Here is a 15,789-nt window from a genome sequence, read left to right as displayed (position 1 = left end):
TGTCCTAAATATGTTACTTCCCTTCTAAAGAATTGACATTTTCCTGGGTTAAGTTTCAAATTGAATTTTCGACATGTCTCGAATGTCTTTTTCAGGTTGTCTAAGTGATGTTTTTCGGATATTCCAATTACTACGATATCGTCCATGTAAAGAAATGCTTTGTCTGGTGTTAATCCTGAAAATGCTATTGACATCATTCTTGAAAAGCTATTTGGGCTTACATTTAATCCAAAAGGTAATCTGGTAAATTGAAATGCACCATTTTCTGTGCTGAACGATGTGTATTTTCTCGATGATTTTTCTAATGGTATCTGGTGAAAGCCTGACATTAAGTCTATAACTGAAAACCATTTTGCTCTTCCTAGTTGATCTAATATCGAATCTATTCTTGGTAATGGAAATTTGTCTGTAACTATCTTCTTGTTCAGTTGTCTAAAATCTATGCATAATCTCCATGCTTTTCCTCCATCTATAGCTTTTTTCGGTACCAGTACTACTGGGCTGTTGTACTCGGATGTAGATGGTTCTATGATTCCTTGGTCTCTTAGGTTTTGTACTTGTCGATTTAATTCCTCTGTTTGCGCATGAGGTGTCCTATAATTCTTGATATATACATACCGGAGTTTGGTCTTTAACTCTTAGTTTTTGTTCGTAGAAATTGTTACAGGTTAACATATCATGCCTTAGGGCGAATATGTCCGAATATTCCTCGCATAACGATACTAAGTTGTCTCGTATGTATTCTGGTATGTCTAATTTCAGTGATTCTCGTAATTCTTTTTTTCTGTCCTTGCTGTCGTTGACTAGCCTATATATATTGAATAGTTTAATATCCAACGTCCTGATTGTGCTTGCGTCTACATTTACTGTTTCGTACGTTGTGTTCAAAATTTTGATGTATGGATTATTACTTGAAATAATTGCTCTTGCTATGAATATTCCTGGTTGTATTTCATGCTGTTCCACAATCCTGTCTTTCTTTAACGTTTGAAAAATTTTTACGATTCTGTAAATTTCACATCTAGGCGGTATTATTATGGTGTCATTGTCTATATTATCCAGAATTTTCGTACTAATGTAACAATCGTTCTCCTCTTTAATGTGCATTTTAAGGTTTGCGTAATCTAGTATACATTGAAAGTTAGAAATAAAGTCTCTCCCAATGATTCCGTCTGTTGGAATTGGAAAGTTAGGTTCTACCAATTGAAAGATGTGTTCGAATCGAGTTCCTTTTACTTCGAGTGTTGTCTCAACTTCTCCCATTGTTTGCAACTCTCCTTTAGTGACTCCTTTTATTTTCGCCTTTGTGTTTGGTTTCACCTGTTCCTTCATAAAATCTTGTGAACATTTTAGTATTGAAATATCAGCTCCTGTGTCTATGATAAAAGTGCTTGTGTTTTCAAGAATTCCTGTTTTCATTCGTACAAAGTTCGTTAGGTTTAGGTCGAAGTTGTAAATGTTATATTTTATTTCTGCCTGTGTGCTTCCAACTTCTTGTTCATTCAAAACCCCAACTGCTGGTTTTCTTGCTCTTCTTGACTGTCCTCTATTTCTAGTAACCTTACGTTCCTGTTACGTCCGCCTCTCTGGTTTCCTCTGTATGTTTGATTGTTAAATTGTCTGTATCCTCTGTTCGAATAATTTCGTTGATTGTCCGTTGCTTCTCCTTCGTTCCGTTGTCCGAAGTTATTTCTTCTTCCTCTGTCATATTTGTTATATGGTATCCTCTTCTGTATTGCTGCTGTCCTCTCCTATTCTCGTAGTTTGTCCTATAATTTAAGACTCTTCATTGTGCATTTTCTTCAGTCGTATCGATCGACAAAAATTTAGATACTACTTCCTGCGGTGATGTAAAGTTGCCTGCTTCCAGTATTAGCTTAGCTTTCTCTGTATTAGCGTTTCGTTTCATTGTTGTTACTACTGCTTCCGTCGTATATTTCTTTGCTAAGTCAAGTGGCATTCCTTCCGCTATGTATGCTACTTTTAATTGTTCTGCTAACTCTTCCACTTCAGATGCGTACACTGCTGCATCTCTATGCCCTTGCCTTTTTTTGGCTAATTTGGCTATTAAATTCTTCGGATTATCACCTTTTAATTCTTTCTTTAGTGCTTCAGCTATCCGTGGAATCGTATCTTCTGTGGTTATTAGGTTCCTAGCCTTATTGGTGAGTCGCGTTTTTATTAGCGTTACAGCTGTGTCTTCATGACCTTCTGCCAATTTTCCAAGTAGTACTAATGCGTCTAAAAATGGTTGTAATTTCCCTGCGCTTCCATCGAACTCGTTGGGCAATATCTTGCTTGCGATATTCAAAAATTCATTGATTGTCAAAGCCATGTTTAATATTGTTATATCTTGTTTTATGTCACCTTTTTCCTCTTTTATTTCGTCGTTAATTATTTCTTCTTCTCCTTCCTCGTCGCTTTTTCCTTCTTCTATTTCCTCATCGCTTTGTTCCTCTTCAACTTCCTTGTCGATTGGTTGATGTATTGAACTTGGAACCACTGTTCTCACATTTACTGCTTGAAATGATCGTATAACTTTGTCTCTGATTCTCCCAAAATATTTGTTGCACGATTCCCTTTGTTTGTCCGAAAGTGCTTCCCAGTTTTTCCTAGTCAATTGTGTGAACTTGTTATAAGCTTTAATTAGCTGTGTCGTTACTTCTTCCTTTATGTCCTTAGATTTCGGAACTTTTTTCTTTAAGACTCTTCTGCTTTGCCTGTCTATTTCTTGTGCAATTTCCTCAACTATTTTGACAAAATCTTCCCAAGTAACTTTGTTGCTACTCATTTATACATAATTTTTTTTCAGCTTCTGCACTTCTTAGCGAAAATATAAATTCGATAGTCTTACGGTGTATATAGATATGTAGTATATAGATATATAGTAAAAAAATATGGAGATAAAATAATACGTCAATATATGGTAAAAATATGTAAAAATTGCAGTGGTAATAAAAAATTCAAAAATAAATAACGTTATAATATTAACCCTTGTAAATAAGTAGTTAGAATAATAATTTAAATGTATTATGCATATAGCGTATATTTGTTATATCGTATATTTATTTTGATAGGTATATTTACGATAGCAAATATTAAAATCATAAAAATTGCAAAAATGTACTAAAAATCAGTAGTCAAATAATAAATGAATAAAAGTCAGCAAGGATAAAGTATACGTTGATAAATATGTAAAAATCATATAAAATTGTATCATTGCGTCCTATAATAACTTAATATGAGGGTAAAAAAAATCTTTGTATATTGATAAATATTGGTAATAGAATAGAATAATTAAGTAAAAATAGGTAAACTTGAAACATATATTAATGTAATTAAGGTAGCACATAATGTTTATACTTTATACTTTATATTAATCAGGAAATACCATAAAAATAGCTAATATGGACTTACCACTTTTACACGTCTTTGTTCGTATCACAAGTCCTCGCTGCACGTTCCATAGCATTGTCCATTTTCCATTGTCCCACGATGTTCCATCTCCATACTATTCTCTTTTCAGCTCCGCGTCGGCCTGATGTCTCCATCCATTTTACATACCACACTGTTGTCTAAGGTGGTCTAGGTGCCTGAACATTGACGTGTTTTCTCATTTCTCGTTCTAGACTGCTAGTTACTGAGTTCTCGCCTGGTCTTGGATCGCCATATGACAGCCCTGGGCACTAAGGCTATCTGCTCCCGGTGAGGGTGGTTATCCCTTATCCGAGGGGTGGAATAATTGATACGCTTTTACTTGTTGAGTTGTTTTATTTACACTCGCATGAGCATAAGCTGGTAGCACCGCACCCAAAGAACGTCTCGTGTAGAAAGCGACACTATCTTTAATGTGGAAATATTACGTCTGATCAAAATAGAATGACGAATGTCTAATATAATAATAATAATTCCCTTGTTATAGTTTTGCTGTTTATATATTTAGAAATGCCTATTCAGCATCGACCATGAAAAATGTTTATAATTGACTCTGCAATTATTAGTGAATCGTGATCTAGGATAACAATATTTATATAATCGAATGAAGGTTGTAATATTGTTATGATGACATTTAAATAACTGAAAGTAATTATCGTAGATAATTACAGGGTGTTTTTAAGATATATCTACTGAGTACAGATGAATTCTTGTACACACTTATTACTAGGGAGCGGATTTATATGCGATCAATTTTGATGAAATATGCGCATATATATGCGGTAAAAAATTACGAAATACGCGCAAGATATGCACAAAAATTCAAAAAATGCGCATTTCGAGAAACCAAAAATTTTCTGTTCTATTCTATTCTAAGGGGTTCTTTTATAGGGGGGGCGTCAATGTTATTTATTATCTTTCAAATAAAATCATTTTTTTAATAATATATGCAATTTATTCACAGTTTTTACAAAAACTGCTACCAATAGTTACCTATTTAAAATAAAACAACAATATCACTATAAATATATTATTATCTTCGATTATAATTCACTACAATGTGTTTTTCCAAATTCTTTACGAGGAAACATATTCTTTGATTAGATAAAATATTTTTATAACTTGAAAAACTCCTTTCAACATCAATAGAAGTAATTGGAAGGTATTTAAAATAACTTGTTAATTTCCGTTAGAAAATCGTAAAACTATGGTTAAAGGTGAAAATTCTCTTAACAATAGAGGATTTAAAAGATTCACCAGAATCATAGGTATGTACCTACTAAATATAATAAAAGTAAATAAAATTCGGGTTTCCGGGTAAACCATCCTTCATCACTTTAACATCCTACAATCATTTTATAACGGGTTACTATACGCACCATAAGTACTTTGTGTAAAGATCGGGTATTTCCTAAGAAAAAATGAAAGGCAGTGAATGAGCCGTCCTCTTCAGGTAGTTCTCGAATTAATAGATACGACAGCCTGTGCGGGGAAATATTTTTTGTCAAATTAAAAAATTTAAAATTTTTTTTTTGGACTTAAATGTTTTTTAATAGGCACAAAATATGCATGTTTCTTTAAAAATATGCAAAATTTAGTAAAGTCCTCAAATATGCGAAATATGCATGCAATATGCATTATGCATTTAGCATAAAATCCGCTCCCTACTTATTACAGAGCAAGTGGTGGCTAAATCTAAATTTGTTGCCCAAACCATTAGATCAGTTAGAGGAGTTAGAATATATGAATAATATATTGTAGACGTCATTGTAGACAACATGAGCGAGCATATTATTAAACACATCTTTTCTATCTTCCAGAAAATAATGAACTAGTACCAGTAATATAAGAACAGCTCATGTTTTATATGTTTGTTCATGGGTAATCTTTCATTTTTCCCACTGTACAAAACAACTCCCGATGAACCGAAAAAATTCTTTAGCAATTCGGACCAATCGATAGATCCCGGAAGTCACTCACCGGTTACATAATACAAATACTCAAGAAAACTCATCGGTTGCTCACGGGAATGATACGAGGTTACTTCTATGTCTGTTACTGCATCTCCATGGCAATATCTTAGCTTTTCCGTCTATAATTACGTTGATACTCATCTGTAAAAATTTGAGGGCTGTAGTAGTGTATTCTTGTTGTAGCTTTTTCGTCATATATCTGAGATCTTCAAGAGACTCTGCAATTGTTTGCTCCTTCATCTGAAAGGGGCAAATTAGTCCATTTTTCAGTTTTTTATTTTTAATTCGAATTCTATGCACATCTCGTACATCTGTAGCTACAGAAAATTTGTTTAAAATTAAATTTCCTATCGAAATGTCGCCTTATCAAGTCAAAAATAATATTTTTTGACAACAATATATTCAAAAACCGGTGTCGGAAAGTTGGTCGAGAACACTTCGTGTCGACGGAAAATTGGTCGACAACATTTGGCCGACAAACAGTTGGTCGAATGCACAATTCATCGAATGGACAATTTGTCGACGAACATTTGATCGAATGGATTTTTCGTCGACAAACTGTTATTTACCTTTAGGATAAAGGGATTAATGGAGACAAACAACGGGTTGTTGGTTTTTATTTTGTTAACTGGAATATTGTATTATAAATTTTATTTTTTTTTGGGCTTTGTTAATTTTTTTTCTAAATCTTAATTATTTTTACAAACGGCGGGTTGTTGGTTTTTATTTTGTTAACTGGAATATTGTATTATACATTTTATTTTTTTTTTGGGTTGTTCTGAAGCTATTTTCTTGTGGCATTTTTATGATGGGAAATAAGCCACAATTAAATTAAAAAAATAATTATGGAATCTCTAACGCGAGAATTTTACTGTCATCGTTGCATTTGGTTGTCTTTTTAAAGACAGATCACATGCTATGATTTTTTTGTGAGGGATATTCTTGATTTGGGATTGATTTCATGTAATCGAATGAACTTTCTTTTAGTAAAGTCGTCCCAGGAACGCAACTCATAAATATTGACGATATCATTTTAAAGTCTTCTAATTTAAAATGTATAATATACGTCTGAATTGCCAATATAAATGAGTCAGATTAAATAAATTATTAGAAGAATTTTTTATATACTAGAAATATATAAAGTATATACTCAATACTAAAAAAGTTACATGCAATAATATCAGACTCAAAAGTATATTAGTCCAGTCAGGATAGCATTTGGCCTTGCATGTTGCATGCCGAGCTCCCCAAAATTTTATTTTTCTAATCTTTAGGGGGGTCAATAGTAGCCTAAATTTAAAATCGCCAATGAATTCCTCCGTTACGTTAGTCGCCAGCTTGATTTTTTTTAAAAGGAGAACCGTTTTTGCTCTATATCTCATATCTCCACCTCTCTTTTAACTTTTCGACAAAAATGGTAGGAACTGAAATTGTTCCAAATAAATCGTATTAACAATTATTATAATTTCTTTTTAACAATTTTTGTCGTGAGGTCGATATTTTCCGAGTTAATTGTACTTACAGTAGACGCCTATATTTTTGACTATGATATTGCATGTAACTTTTTTGGTATTGTAATATAATTCAAATCCTTCTAAGCACTCAAAGTCCTATGTTTTGGCTATATGCGGGCAAATTTTCAGCCAAATCGATTATGATGTATTTTGGAAATGGAGTAAAATGTAAGGAACGGTATTTTAACGTTTTCTACACTATAAAATTTGATCAAAAGCTTGTTTTTAATCAAATTAACTTGTTAGAATGTCATATAATGACATTTTTGAGTCCCTTCTATTAAAATATTAATTTTTTCATTGATACTTTACGAGAGAAAATGCAAATTTGTTTAAATAAATACCAAATCACTGTAAAATCGCTTAAAATAGCCTTTTGAGAAAAAAAAAGAAGATTTTTTGACATTAAATATCTTATTTTACGTCCCGCAGAAGCTATACACCAATTTTCAGAACAATCGGAGATCCAAAAGTTTTTTTATCCAAAATTGAGTGATTTGAAATGGAATCACTCTAATGCAATATTCCAGTTAACAAAATAAAACCAACAACCCGTCGTTTGTCACCATTAATCCCTGTATCCTAAAGATAAATAACAGTTTGTCGACGAAAAATCCATTCGATCAAATGTTCGTCGACGAATTGTCCATTCGATGAATTGAAGACCTTGGTACCAGAAGGGGGCAAGCCACAATTTCGTCAAAAATGAGTTAAAGTAGAAATCGCACATTTTAAGACCATATTGATGTCCCAAACAGAAAATTTCAGCAGTTTTCTCATAATTGGCGCCGCTGTAGTTAAGTCCCGTTGTGTCACCATTACTTCATATTGCAACAGAAGGAGACAAGCCACAGTCACAGTATATAGAGGTTCCATTTATGGAACCTATTTATACTGTGCCACAGTAGTAATCAACATGGCGGCGGAACATTCCCGTGCATGTAAACGGAAAATAGACTTTTCTGAGTTTGATTCTGAACACAGTGACCAAGATCCGTTTTTAAATAAAAGCGAAGATGACAAAGACTATACAGTATAAGGAAGTAGCAGCGATTGGGAAAATATAAACTCAGGAACAGTAAGTTTATTTACTGTGTGGCTTGTCCCCTTATGTTATATTTTTCGAACCTAAAAATATTAGGATTGTTCTAAAGGTTGTTTGTGGCTTATACATTTTTAGTAAAATATACTTCATTGTAGGAAAATGAATAGGTTTTTACCCTACAGATTTCTTGAGTTTTCTTGCCAACTCCAGAAAAGAAGGCGCCTTCTAGATGGAAACACAAGGATACCTAACGACATAAAAAATTAAGCGCAAGACTGAAAAAATCTAGTTTACGAATATGTATATAAATACAAAAGGGAAGAAAATAGAACCAAAAAAATTAGGTGCACCTTGCGGTTGCAAAAAACAGTGTAGGCAGAAATTGGTGCTTGCCAACAGATTCTACCAGATACTGAGAATAATGAACCACTGGAAGACATTGAACATTTGGACGACTTTGCAAATATCGAAAATATTGATAACTGAATTATTTTATTTTTGCATTTTATGTTCCTATTTTAGAATATATTTTTTTATACAAAAGGGGATAAGCATCATATTTTTTAAAAAAATGTTCAAAAACTCAAGAACCGTTAAATAAATATCTGTGTTACTTTTATTCTGTAGGTATTTAATATCATATTTCCAAACGATTATGGGCCTTACTACCAAGGAAAATTTAAAAATTGGATTTCAGGATTTGAAAATAAGATTAAAATGATGTTTTCTCCAAAATATTGTTTGGTGGCATGCCCCCTTCTGGTCTTCAATTGTGCATTCGACCAACTGTTTGTCGACCAAATGTTGTCGACCAATTTTCCGTCGACGAAGTGTTCTCGGCCAACTTTCCTAGACCCTTCAAAAACAAAGCAAAAACACGAAAAAGCATCATTTTTTTGCCCCATAACTTTGTTCCTCGGGAGTATAGGTACAAGCCATTAATTACTTCACGAAAAAAAGGTCGATCCTTTCTTTTCAAAATAATGTTTGGTATTGTAGAAGTCTTTAGGGTTCATAGTATCCGAGATACGATTTTTTAAAAAACGCCACTAACATCGTTTTTGGACCATTTTCGAAAGCCAAAACTTGGAATTTAGTGTAGGAAACAGAGGTTGAACCTCGCAAAATGGACACAAGTCCGGTTTTATTTTTTTTCTGGTATATCAAGGGGTCCTTATTACGAGACTAACTGTTTTTAAAAAATTCCGCCCCGGAACCCCCCTTGTCATCCTTTTAAAGGGGGTAATTTGTGGTTTTCCCGAAACGTAGCCCTTCCTGTACGTTTTGCAAAAAATTTACTTAACAGTAAAATGAAGAGAACTATATTTCCTAATATTTATTTCTTGACAGCCTAATATGCATTATGTCTATCACCCACCGTTTAGCACGGGTGGCGCCCCAAAGTTGACAAATTTAAAAAAAAGATATTTAAAAAAAAATTATTTTTCCCTAACTGTAATGAAAATTAAGAAGAAACCCTGCGGCAATTATTCACAAGTAAGTGGCTGATTTTTTGGTATAGGTTTCATTTAAGGGCAATGGCAAATCTTTTTAATTACAGGGTGTTACATTTTAAAAAACCCCTTTTTATACCATCTGAACCGCCTATGCTATAGTAAAAAACTTTCAGCTATTATCCAAGTCCTAGTGTTATTTACAAATTTGTATAATGTACCCCCATATTTTCCCCGGAACTACCCCAAAAAAGGGGAATTAATAAAGAAAATAATCAAAAATTGATTTTTGGCCACCACTGTGGCTTTAGGGTGCAAAGAAAATAAAATATGCATAGGTTATAATGTGTAGCAGACAGTGTGTTCTTTTATTTTCCATAAGCACGTTATCCATAAAATGAATAGGTGACGAAAACAAAAACAAAAACTGGACCCCGCCAAAGCATTTCTGAGGTTTACGGCGCCACTGTGCCGTAACGGTTGCTTATACGAAAAAATGCATAAGACCTTATTTGTAGAGAAAATAGGTTTCTTTAATTCTGTATAAGTTTTGTTTTAAAAAAATGCACAGGTAATGAGAAAATCGTTAAAACATGCTCTCCAAGGGATAGGATAGGGGTAGTTTTTGCAGTTTATTTTCAAGGATATTGGTAGTGTATGTCCATATATCCATAGGTATGGGTCAAAAGACAAAATAAAAATTTTTTTTTCAACCCCCCTTTATTTTTTTTGGCTGCAGGGGTTGCAAAAAGAAATCGATTTTGGTGTCCATGCATGGGTAATAAGAACGTGCACAAAATTATATATGAAGCATTTTAATAAAGGGTATGGTGTGTGAGGGATTCCAAGAAAATCACTTTCTTTATTAATTCTCCTTTTTTTGGGATGGTTCCGAAAAAAAATGGGGGTGCATTATAGAAATTTGTAAATAACACCAGTAAGTACATGGATAATCGTTGAAAGTTTTTTCAGCGATTCAGATAAGCGCATAGGCGGTTTAGATGGTATTAAAAGGGGTTTTTTTTAAATGTAATACACTGTAATTAAAAAACGGGCAATTGCCCTCAAATGAAACCTATACCAAAAAATCAGCCACTTCTATGTGATTAATCTCCCCAGGGTTTCTTCTTAATTTTCATTACAGATAGGGAAAAATATGTTTTTTTAAAAACATCTTTTTTAAAAACTTGTCAACTTTGGGACGCCACCCCCGCTAAAGGGTGGGACACATGCTGTCGGAAAATAAATAGTAGGAAATATAGTCCTCTTCATTTTACTATTAAGTAATTTTTTTGCAAAACGTACAGGAAGGCTACGTTTCGCAAAAAGCACAAATTACCCCCTTTAAAGGGATGAAAAGGGGGGTTCCGGGGCGAAATTTTTTAAGAAAAAGTTAATCTTTTAATAAGCACCCCTTGATATACCAGAAAAAAAAATAAAACCGGACTTGTGTCCATTATAATTAGTTAATTACCTGTATAATAACTATCGCAGAAGGTTCTAGGACTAATTTTAAGCAAGATATGGTTCTTCAAAGTTTTTACTAACTTGTATGACTATTCTTAAAAAAATTTCTTTATGTCTTTTTTTCTTGTGCATTTAGGTATATGTCTATAATAGAAAAATTTTAAAAATAGTTATACAAGTTAGTAAAAACTTTGAAGAACCATATTTTGCTTAAAATTTGTCCTAGAACCTTCTACAGTAGTTATTACACAGGTAATTGAGTTTTGCCTTACACTTACACAAATGTATTACGCTTACCCTAAAACTGTGTAGAGTCCCCTAACACTGCGTAGAGAAAAGTTATGGAACAATGTTTGCGAAAAAATAGGAAAATGACCCAAAAATAATGTGAGTGGCAAACTTTAAAAAATACTATAAATTCTAAAAACACTCGGATACTATATCTCGGATACTATGAATTCTAAAGAAAATTTTTCTGTGAAGTAATGCCTATACCGATATTTTGTAAAAAAATTGACTTTAGAAAGTAATCCTTTCAGTAGGAAATTTAATTTTGAATAGCTTTTTTTTGGACGAATATACAGGGTGAGTCACCACTAACGGGACGGAATATTACAGCGAAACGGTAAAAGATTTGAAAAAAATTTAAATTGAATAGTTTGTAAGTTGATAAAAGCTACATTTTAAAATTATTTTGAAATATACAGGGTGCCCCAATAAATGGCGGCGTATCAAAGTTATATTTTTTCTTATGGAACACCCTGTATTTTATTGCATTTTTTAATTGTCCGCAAAAAATAAGGTGTAGTTTCATAAGGCTTCCCTATACCTATGTACAGAGTGTTCTGAGTTATGTTGACTTTTCTTAAAATGTAAAGTTTTAAAAGAAGGCTTATTCTCAAGTTATTTAAGAAATTATAAAAACATTACTTTTACATCTAAATAGTTGGATATTGGTTGAATGTATTCCATGATTAATTATTACACATTTGTCTACAGGGTGTTCAAAATTTATAGTTTCATTAGTGGGGTATTCATTGTGTCATATGATGCGTATTTTAAATGGAACACCATGTATATTAATAAATAATTATACTTAACAAATTTACCTCTTTCGAATGGTATATGGATGTTCTATACCTAGGTCTCATAGTTTTTGCGTAATTTACAATTATTTAAATTCTTACTCTGTAAATCGATTTTAAAACAAAAGATGAAGTTAATTAATGTCATTGTATGACATTGCCATTTCATGACAATACGGTCTGGTAATTATCTTATAATTAATGCATTCCATGATTGATTATTACACATTTATTTACAGGGTGTTCAAAATTTACAGTTTCATTATTAGATTATTCAATGTAGCATAATATGATGGGTATTTTATTAGAACACCATGTATATTAATCAAATATTGTACTAAACACAGGTTTCTGGGTTAGGAAGTGCAGCATTTACAATATTTTTAATATAACCTTATTTAAAAAAATTCATCTTGGTCAATCCTGGTGACCTAGGTGGCCAAATATATGGACCGAATCAATCTATCCATTTATTTCAAAATTTTATGTTGAGGTTGTTCTTAACATCACGTCAAAAATAAGCAGGAGCTCCGTCCACTTGGAGTCACATGTTTGTTCGCACGCTAAGTGGAAGGTTTTAAGAAGGATTCAAAAAACTTGTTTTAAGAAATTTAAAAAAGTTGTTCCATTCAGATTTTCGTCAAAAAAATATGGGTCGATAACGTACTGGCTCAGAATACTGCCCCAAACATTAACACTTCATCGGTGTTGGCGATCAACATTAAAATGTTTGTTTACTGTATCATAATAAAATGAAAGCTATGTCTATTAACTAGACGATTATTATGAAAAGTAGGTAGATTCGTCTGTACATAATACATTCTTAAAAAAAATCAGGATCTTCTCCAAATTCTAAAGTCCATAAACGAAAAGTTAAACGTTCCTGTTCTGTCTAATGCTGGTGTAGTTGAGTTTTATACGGATGATAGTGGTTTTTCTTATGTAATCTACATACACTTGTTAGACTGATCTCCAATTGACTCGACATTTTTCACGTAGGTACTAGTATTTGGGTTTTCCGTAACAGAAAGCAGGACATCAAGTTCGTTAACGTCATCAAAAATAAATGGTTTATTTTTATTTAACTTTTCCTACCTATGCAAAATTACCAGCAGCACGGAATCTATCGAGAAATTTCTCAAAAACGTCTTTTTTGGGTGTTCTCTATCAGGATACTTTTAAGCGTAAACTTTAGAAGCTAAGAGAAAATTTTAAAAATATTCCCCAATGCAAAGTAGCATGTCTACTCTTTCATAGATAATGTGATTATTCATTTTTAGGAACAATTAAATTTGAATGTAATTGGCTCTTCCAAAGCCATTTTTAAGTAAAAAAAATTGAATATCATACATAGATGTTTATAGTTTTGATAATTACCAGACCGTACTGTCATAAACTGACAATGTCATACAATGACATTAATCTTTTGTTTTAAAATCGATTTACAGATTAAGAATTTAAATAATTGTAAATTACGCAAAAACTATGACACCTAGGTATAGGACATTCATATACCATTCGAAAGAGGTAAATTTGGTTAGTATAATTATTTATTAATATACATGGTGTTCCATTTAAAATAAGCATCATATGACACATTGAATACTCCTATAATGAAACTGTAAATTTTGAACACCCTGTAGACAAATGTATAATAATTAATCATGGAATACATTAAACCAATATACAACTATTAAGATGTAAAAGTAATGTTTTTATAATTTCTTAAATAACTTGAGAATAAGCCTTCTTTTAAAACTTTACATTTTAAGAAAAGTCAACATAACTCAGAACACTCTGTACATAGATATAGGGAAGCCTTATGAAACTATACCTTATTTTTTGCGGACAATTAAAAAATGCAATAAACTACAGGGTGTTCCATAAGAAAAAATATAACTTTGATACGCCGCCATTTATTGGGGTACCCTGTATATTTCAAAATAATTTTAAAATGTAGCTTTTATCAACTTACAAACTAATCAATTTAATTTTTTTTAAATCTTTTACCGTTTAGCTGCAATCTTCCGTCCCGTTGGTGGTGACTCACCCTGTATACGAAATGTGCATAGAATTCAAGTCAAAAATAAAAAAACTGAAAAATGCACTAATTCACCCCTTTCTCAAAAACGCACACCTTTAAATGGCAGCACTTCCTGGATTTTTCGTATTTGGGGGTCTATTGACCATAAAAAACAAAAATCCCTTTAACGTTATAGTTTCATTCTAAAGTACGAGGTAATATAGAGAATTTTTTTACATAATTTTTATGTCATACCTTGTATCTTTTAAAATCTCAGTGATAATCTAATGATAAAAATTATGTGTGGGTTTAATCTTGCTCTATTTTTTTTTAATATACTAAATATTTAGCATTTTCAGTCAAGAAAAATATCCTTACCACAGAAGTTTTACGGTAATTGCCGGTTCCGTTTCGGATACTTTTGAAGTTTCTACAAATTCACAATAATGCTTTTACAAAAAAGTACCAAGAACTGAAGCCTTTCAAATAGTTAGGCAAAATATCCACAATGTTAACTGCGGGCACATGAACACACTCAACGGCCACTTAAGTTTTGGTCTCTAATATTTTTGCATTCTTCATTATCCACTTGAAACCACGATGACAATTTCGGTTATTAGGGCTCACTTCAGTGGCGGGACAGCGAATTACATTATTTATTATTATGAATGGACGGCCTTTCTGTTATGTGTTATAAAAATATCATAATTTTTTTAAACTACATTACTTTTATTACAGATTGTACAAAATCAAATATATATTTTCGTTTTTATTATATTATTGTATTCCAGTTTTAAGGAAACAATATCGGTGTCGGAAAGTTGGTCGAGAACACTTCGTCGAAGGAAAATTAGTCGACAACATTTGATCGACAAACAGTTGGTCGAATGCAGAATTCATCGAATGTACAATTCGTCGACGAACATTTGATCGAATGGATTTTTCGTCGACAAAGACCCAAATAGAATAATACAAGGCGGAAACACGCCAATATATAAAGTTAGTTTCTTGTACCATATCAAAAAAATTATTTTATAGATTTAGTGCAGTCACTGAAGGCTTTCACTTCCGATTTCGTTGAACCTCCATCGATTTTCATGAAAATTGGTGAGTAATTAGAGGATACCTCAAGGAACAAAGGTGACATGATGCCAACTTGCGCTTTTACGCTGGGGGTGGATGCCACCCCTTCTCGGGGGTGAAAATTATTTTATTAAAAATAATACCATAAGTCGATAGAGGGACAAATTATAAGCAAAATTTGTTATATAAAGTTATTAAAATAAATCAACGCTTTTTGAGTTATTAAAGACCAAAATTTTATCTTTTCGTAAAAAATGCATGTTTTAAATCGGTTTTTCACGTATAAATCAAAAACTATAAGCTTTTACAAAAAAGTTATTATTACTGAAATTGAAGATAATAAAAAATTGAATACACTCCTCACATAAAGAACTAAATTAATGTTAGTTCAAAGTGAGTTATTGGCAATTGAAAGTGTATTTTTTTCGACGACTACTCAAATCTAAGTATTTAAGCTTAAATAACGGGAAAACGATGCAATGCATAAAATGCTCCTTCTAAACATTTGCCAAAATACTTCGGAATACCTATCAAATGAGCTTCAGAACAAGGTAATAGCGTCAAAATTAAGCAAGTTATAATGAAAATAAAAGAACCGTTTCGAATTTTTTAGGAAAAAGTGAAAAATGAAATACGCCATTTCCACAAAAATTTAAATTTATAGTAATCCTTACAAGAACTTCTTTATATTAGCATAAGTAATGTGTTCG

At 32.2% G+C, this 15,789-nt stretch overlaps 1 protein-coding gene across 2 annotated transcripts in view; it reads right to left on the bottom strand.

Moving 5' to 3' along the window:
* The window catches only part of LOC114329435 (G protein-activated inward rectifier potassium channel 3), a 202,949-nt gene extending 188,410 nt beyond the window's left edge, over positions 1 to 14,539 (bottom strand). Inside the window, exon 1 of one of the 2 annotated variants that reach the window (XM_028278534.2) lies at positions 14,375 to 14,539. The gene's annotated coding sequence lies outside the window, so the exon portion shown is untranslated. The remainder of the gene's footprint in view (positions 1 to 14,374) is intronic. The other variant, XM_028278533.2, reaches the window with a different exon arrangement.
* Between the last annotated feature and the right edge of the window lie 1,250 nt (positions 14,540 to 15,789).

The sequence above is a fragment of the Diabrotica virgifera genome, chromosome 1, assembly GCF_917563875.1.
Source record: "Diabrotica virgifera virgifera chromosome 1, PGI_DIABVI_V3a".
NCBI lineage: Eukaryota > Metazoa > Arthropoda > Insecta > Coleoptera > Chrysomelidae > Diabrotica > Diabrotica virgifera.
This window is presented reverse-complemented; position numbering and strand designations above follow the sequence as displayed.